This window comes from Garra rufa, chromosome 1 (genome assembly GCF_049309525.1).
Source record: "Garra rufa chromosome 1, GarRuf1.0, whole genome shotgun sequence".
Classification (NCBI taxonomy): Eukaryota; Metazoa; Chordata; class Actinopteri; order Cypriniformes; family Cyprinidae; genus Garra; species Garra rufa.
The window spans coordinates 29,710,088-29,716,235 of NC_133361.1; the positions used below are offsets into that span (position 1 = coordinate 29,710,088).

At 31.5% G+C, this 6,148-nt stretch overlaps 1 long non-coding RNA gene across 1 annotated transcript; it reads left to right on the plus strand.

Annotated features, from left to right (window-relative positions):
• The first annotated feature begins 1,325 nt into the window (after positions 1–1,325).
• On the plus strand, positions 1,326–3,071 carry LOC141348205 (uncharacterized). The gene is made up of 4 exons (XR_012357527.1): positions 1,326–1,481; positions 1,653–1,841; positions 2,630–2,673; positions 2,768–3,071. It is a non-coding gene; the product is annotated as an uncharacterized lncRNA (long non-coding RNA).
• The last annotated feature ends 3,077 nt before the right edge of the window (positions 3,072–6,148 follow it).

The window sequence follows — 6,148 nt, forward strand, 5'->3', positions numbered from 1 at the left end:
GTCGCCCTTGCTCAAGAAAAATACAGATTTCACTTCATCAGCTGATATAGATTTTATCGACTGGATTCATTTAATAAAGTACTCACATAGTAAATGTTGTCTGAACATTTGAAAAATGAAAAGTGCCACACACAAACTACGCCAATAAAGCACATTAAACTGAATAGAAAATCTGCCTTTAAATCCACAAATGGTAAAACTTTGCAATAAAAAATGTATTGCATTAAAAATGTTAGTTTAGTTAGTTTAGTGTGAGAGGCAGGGCATAATTTAAGCTGTTAAATGTTGAAAATACTATCCCGATACACTCTGTAAATGTGCACGTTTCTCATTCAAAACCAGAAACACTGCATGTCGCAATCTGTGACGAAACCGGCGAGAGCCAATGAAGCTGTAAAACTTGTCGTAAAACATCTTAACGGCAAATTTTTAAATAGTTACTAAAGCTACCGAGGAAGGAGATGCATATCGGGATGAATGCTTTGAATTCGGATCTGTTTTCCTCACAAAACATGACATGAATATCTTGGATTTAAATAAAAAATAAAACACTTTTATAATTTATTATTATAATTCATTTTATTTAATGCTTGTGCATGACAGCATACTAATAAAAGTATGTGCCCCATGGTAAACCAAATAAATATCACATTATAATACTGTAGTTAAATGACCTCTCTCTCTCTCTGTGTGTAAGAATTCTAAGATTATTTGTACTGAGAATAATAATATAAAATATAATTTAATTATAATTAAGTTCAGTTCAATGTGGTTGATTGATTGACTAATATGCTTAATTATAAAAAGATAATGTTTCATTCGGTTTTGACTCGCCATTTCAAATAAATTCAAACAATCCTACATTTCACTATAATTTCTGTGATCATTTAACCATTACCATGCAATATTTTAACTTGTTTATCATGGGTCACATAAAATGCTGTCATGTCACAAGCCTGATGTGGGCCTCACTCCTCCCATCATTGCCACACATAGCCCAGCTCTGGCTGAAAGGGAACATGCCATAACCAACAGGAGGCCAGCAGTGCCATCTTGGGGCCACATTTGGGCCAAGACTGTTTGCTGTGTGTAAATTTAATTTCAGTCATTTGTGTATTGATTGGCACCATTAAATGACAATATCAGCATTAAATCAGTCACTGGTGGATATATTAGGATCTGGTATCAGTTGCTGAAAAACACACATTGGTCAACCAATAGAAATGAGAACCTTGCTTGTACAGAAAAATGTGGATAGTATATCCTGACGGTAGCAGGGTGGAGAAACATTTCAGCAAAACGTGCAGCTGCTCGATAAGCAAATGTGTTAGATGATAAGACGATGATCTAAGACAGAACGCTCAGTACAGAAGAGTAACTGACCGTGTGTTTATGTCTTATGTGTTTAGTCATGATTATGACTAACTTCAGACTCAACTCACTCTGCTGGAGTAAACATCGACACTTCAGCTTAATATCAGGTGATTAAAACATTTTTTTTATTTCATCTTCATCGTTTTTAAACCTAAACAAAACTGTAATGTCTTTATTATATTTTATTCAAATGAAACTGCAAAACTGTACTGAAAAACAGTTATTAACAAATGCCAAACTTCAATTCTAAATTGCTTTTCACCAATTTTTGGCCACAGATAACATGCAAAAACAGGAGGAAGAGAAATAAATGCATGGTGCATGTTCTGTGGAGCATCACCAGCCACAGGAGAATTAAACATTAAAAATGACAACGGAAGAAGACAAGAAACAATCTAATGAATCGGGAGAGAAACAGACACCGAGTCGAGTTCGACGGAACAGCATTCATAGTGGACCACCAAACTGTGAGTATTTATTATGTATAAAATAATATTTCATCACCAGCTGTGTTTCATCCTAATAGCAAAGTACTAGGGCTGTCACTAACAATTATTTGGTAATCGAGTAATGTGTCCAGTACAGATAATCATAATTTAATCTTTTGTAGTAATACAATAGTAAACAATAGCCTTAAAAATGACTTAAAATACATAATAGAAATGAGGCAATTAGTTAATATAAATTGTGTAAAAAAAAAAAAAGCAAGTAATCAGGGTTAATTTGAACAAAACTGTTAAAATGCACAATGTATTATGAACAATTGAACTATTGTACAAATGACTGAAGACCTGGTGATTGTTTTTACATTTTACTGCGTGATCTCCTTTTTTAATATTGACTCAATAAAATTGAATTCAAATGTCAAATGTCCACTTTATCTTTATTTCTTGATGATAGAAAAGCTTAGGGTTTGGGTTAGGCACTGTAATTTCTTGAATATGTGGACATCAAAACTTTTATTTAGAAACCGCGATGAACAGCATATTTGAGAAATATAATAATGTGGTCTCTCATGTTTGCGTAGGTTTATAAATTATTTCCCTTACAAATCTGATAAAATAGTGCACGTCTCTTTCCCAGACAGAATTCTTAACAGCATTATGCTTATGATGATTTTTAACAGTTTAACATGTTTTTAACACGAATACTATAGAAATCAAGGACATGTTACACCCCTACAACGTACTATCCTTCTTTAAATGAATAAAGATTTATCAGTTTTAACTTGCAATGCCTGTTTTTGGTTTTATAGTTTGTCATGATTCAGACAGACCAGGACAGACATTCCCAGATGAGGTGAAATATTTACTGATAATATGCAGATGAACAGAATATCCATTGATGCAGAAATCTGATGTTTTATTAAAAGTTGTGTCTGTTTTCTCTTTAGAAAGCTGCGGTTCCTTTGATCCAAACAGCAGAACACTCTTCATCATGTTCAGTCGTTGAATTGAGAATATTAATGTTACATGTGTTCTTGTCTGTCTTGTCCTTTGCATTGTTCTGTGATTATTGGTTTTGCCCTCATTACCCCGTTATCCCCGTCACCTGTGTTTAATTATTAGTTTGCCTTTATAAGTCTGTCTTTGAGTTGAAGTCCTTTGTCTGTCGATAAAGTTTGTCAAAGTGTGTGTGTGGAAGTTTCCCGTTCATTCTGAAGATTTATATTAATTAAAAGATTATATTTGTTTGGATACAGTCTCCCGTCTCGTCTGACCAGCACAACGTATAACAATTGATCAGTGTATACTTTCTATTGTTTTTATTTTAGCATTATTACATATATATTCAAATTATTATAAGCTATATCAATAACTGTCAAGTTCATAGATGTGTTCAAAACCAAAATAAGAACATGGATTTCTTACAAAAATATTTGATTTAGAGTCCAAAAAGGTGTAAATAACTGCAATGTGCAAAGAAAATTTGATCACCATAAGCATCATAAGAGACAATAGGACATAAAGTATATCATAATTATAATCATAATTGACTGAGCTATTAATGTATCCATAAATCCATAAGTATACAGAGGTATACAAAAAATGGAATGAAAATGAAAAAAAAAAAAAAGAAATACTAAAAAGATACAAAAAGTATACCCAAAAACATAAAAAAATTACAAAAAATAATGATACAAAAATATAACCAATAATATTAAAGAATAAAAAAAATTAATAATACAAAATATAACCAAACATATTTGAAAAAATACAAACAATTAAAAATAACAAAAATATATAAAAATAAATAATATAAAGATAAAAAGATTCCAAAATATATTCAAAGATAAATATATTAAAAATATATTTAAAAATATAAAAAAAATAATAATACTTCAAAAAATAAAACAAAACAATTCCACAAAAGCAAGCAAAAAAAAAAAGTCAACATAAATGCAAACAAACAGAGAAAATGTAACAGTGATAATATCAAACTATGTAATATAATAATCTCATTTATGAAAATTATATCTAACAAAGGAACAAAGACCACAGGAATATATCAAAACATCACCGAAAACAACTCAGAGACAGATCCTTATTGGAGATATAAAGATTTCAAATCAAATCAGAGTTTTCATCTCTGTAATTTTGCAATTGCCAGCACTTTTCCTATTTTGTAATGAAATAAATTTGACTGTAATAAATATGTAGTGCTCCAGGAAAGACGGGATTAAACCTGATTAAAATGTTCAGAAAAAAATAAATAAAAAATCTTGATACATAAACTGCTTGTTTGTGTTTATTTTCACGTTGTACTTTCTCTTTCTCTTGAAACTCTATCCACTGGCTCCTATTCAGATCACATGACAAAATACATAAGCAATCAAGTGACTTCATGTACATTTTATTTACAGCGTCTGTCAAAACTGCCAGAGGTGTTCACTATGAGCTTCGTCTCATGAATATGTGCCAAAATATTTGAGGTTTCATGCAATGTGTGTCAGTCAACAATCTACAGACAATGACAGCACAATCTCTGCTTAAGAACATCTTCTCTTAACAGAACATTCATGTGTGAACTAAATCAATATTTAAATGACTAAACCAGCATTATCAGCTAAATCCAACTTAATGGTATCTATGAAAAACTGTAGCCTAAACACGTTGAGTATACAAACAAATGCACAAATATATAAACAAATCTAGCTTAATTTAAATAAATAGATAATCAAATAAGGGACAAGAATTCCCAGGGTGACTTTCGAACTTATAATTACATTTCAAACAAACAATGTATGCTGTTGAAGGCATCTAAGCTCCACAGGAAGTGCCCTGCAGCTATTAGTTGCTTTCAACAACGTAAGTCAACATCATAACTCATTTGACCGTTCATCGTGCAAATATAGGCAAATTAGTTCAAAAGAAATCGCTTTAGGGTGTCACTGTAAAGCTGTAAAGATGTCAATCTCAAACACAACAGCAGCAGACTCTTTCCAGCTCATCACAAGGTCATTAAAGCATTTGCATCTTTATTTGTTTTACAAATAATTTAAACTCATTTGTAAATTGATGTTTGTATTAGTGAAACTAACACCAAAATCACTGATACATGTCAAACTCCACTTTAACTCTAAATTGCAGATTTTACAACAGAAATGGGTGACAGAACATCAGTGGAAACTGCAGGAATCAAGAAAATGAGCAGCAAAGAGGACGAGAGACAATGTACTGAACCAAGAGAGAAACAGAGCAAGAGACGAGTCAGACGGAGCAGCATTCATAAAATCACACCAAACTGTGAGTGTTCATGATCTTTATGATAAAGCACTGTTACATGTCTTTATTTCATCCTCAACTCTGTTATCTGAATCCTGAACTCATTGTAAATTAAGACAGATATCAGATGTTTGTGATTTCTAGTTTGCCATGATTCAGACAGACCTGCAGGGATTCATTCTGATGATTCAAAGAGAGACATTCACAGATGAGGTGAGATATTAATAATTCAAACTGATGTAGAAATCTGATGTTATACTGACAGTTCTGACAGAATGTTTTCTCTTTTTAGAGCAGCAGTCGGTGTCGCTGCAGTTTTACTGTAATCACTGTTATTACTGCATCTGTCTTATTTATACTATATGAAAAAAATAATTATGAATGTGTGTAAAATATTATGGCTACACTGTTGTCCTTCATTAGATTAACTGCTGATGTATGAAACTGAACATCCTAATTCCCCATGATTTCTGGAGAAAATATTGTATCAATAAACGTTTTATCAATAAAATGATAAAAAAAAAAAAAAAAAAAAACTGATGTGGAATCATTTTTATCATGTGCCGTCAAAATGTGTGCAGTATGTTATTGATTATGATGCGCCACCGTGTGGTAGAGAGGAAGTTTATCGGAAATAATTATTAAAATGACATTTTTCTCTGTTTATCTTAAGATGATGTTGTTTCACTTTATCTTTATTTAGTTTTAACATGCTGAATTGTTGATAACTTTAGAATAGTTAAAACAGCTATTTATTATTTTACTACTAATAGTAAAAAAAAGCTCATTACGGAAGAAGTCAACTTTTAAGGATAAAATGAATCACATCAATGAGCCATGAATGAGTCAGTTCAAAACAAACGTCGAACAAATATTTACATGTTTTCAGATTTCTATTGAGGATGTTACCAGTATAGACGCGCCATCGTGTGGTAAACATGGAACACATAGGGACGTTAAATAAACAGACATATATTAATCTATTTTTTTAATTTTAGAAATGTATACAATTTAAAATGTTAATTGAGAAAAGTTCTGTGAGCCCTGTT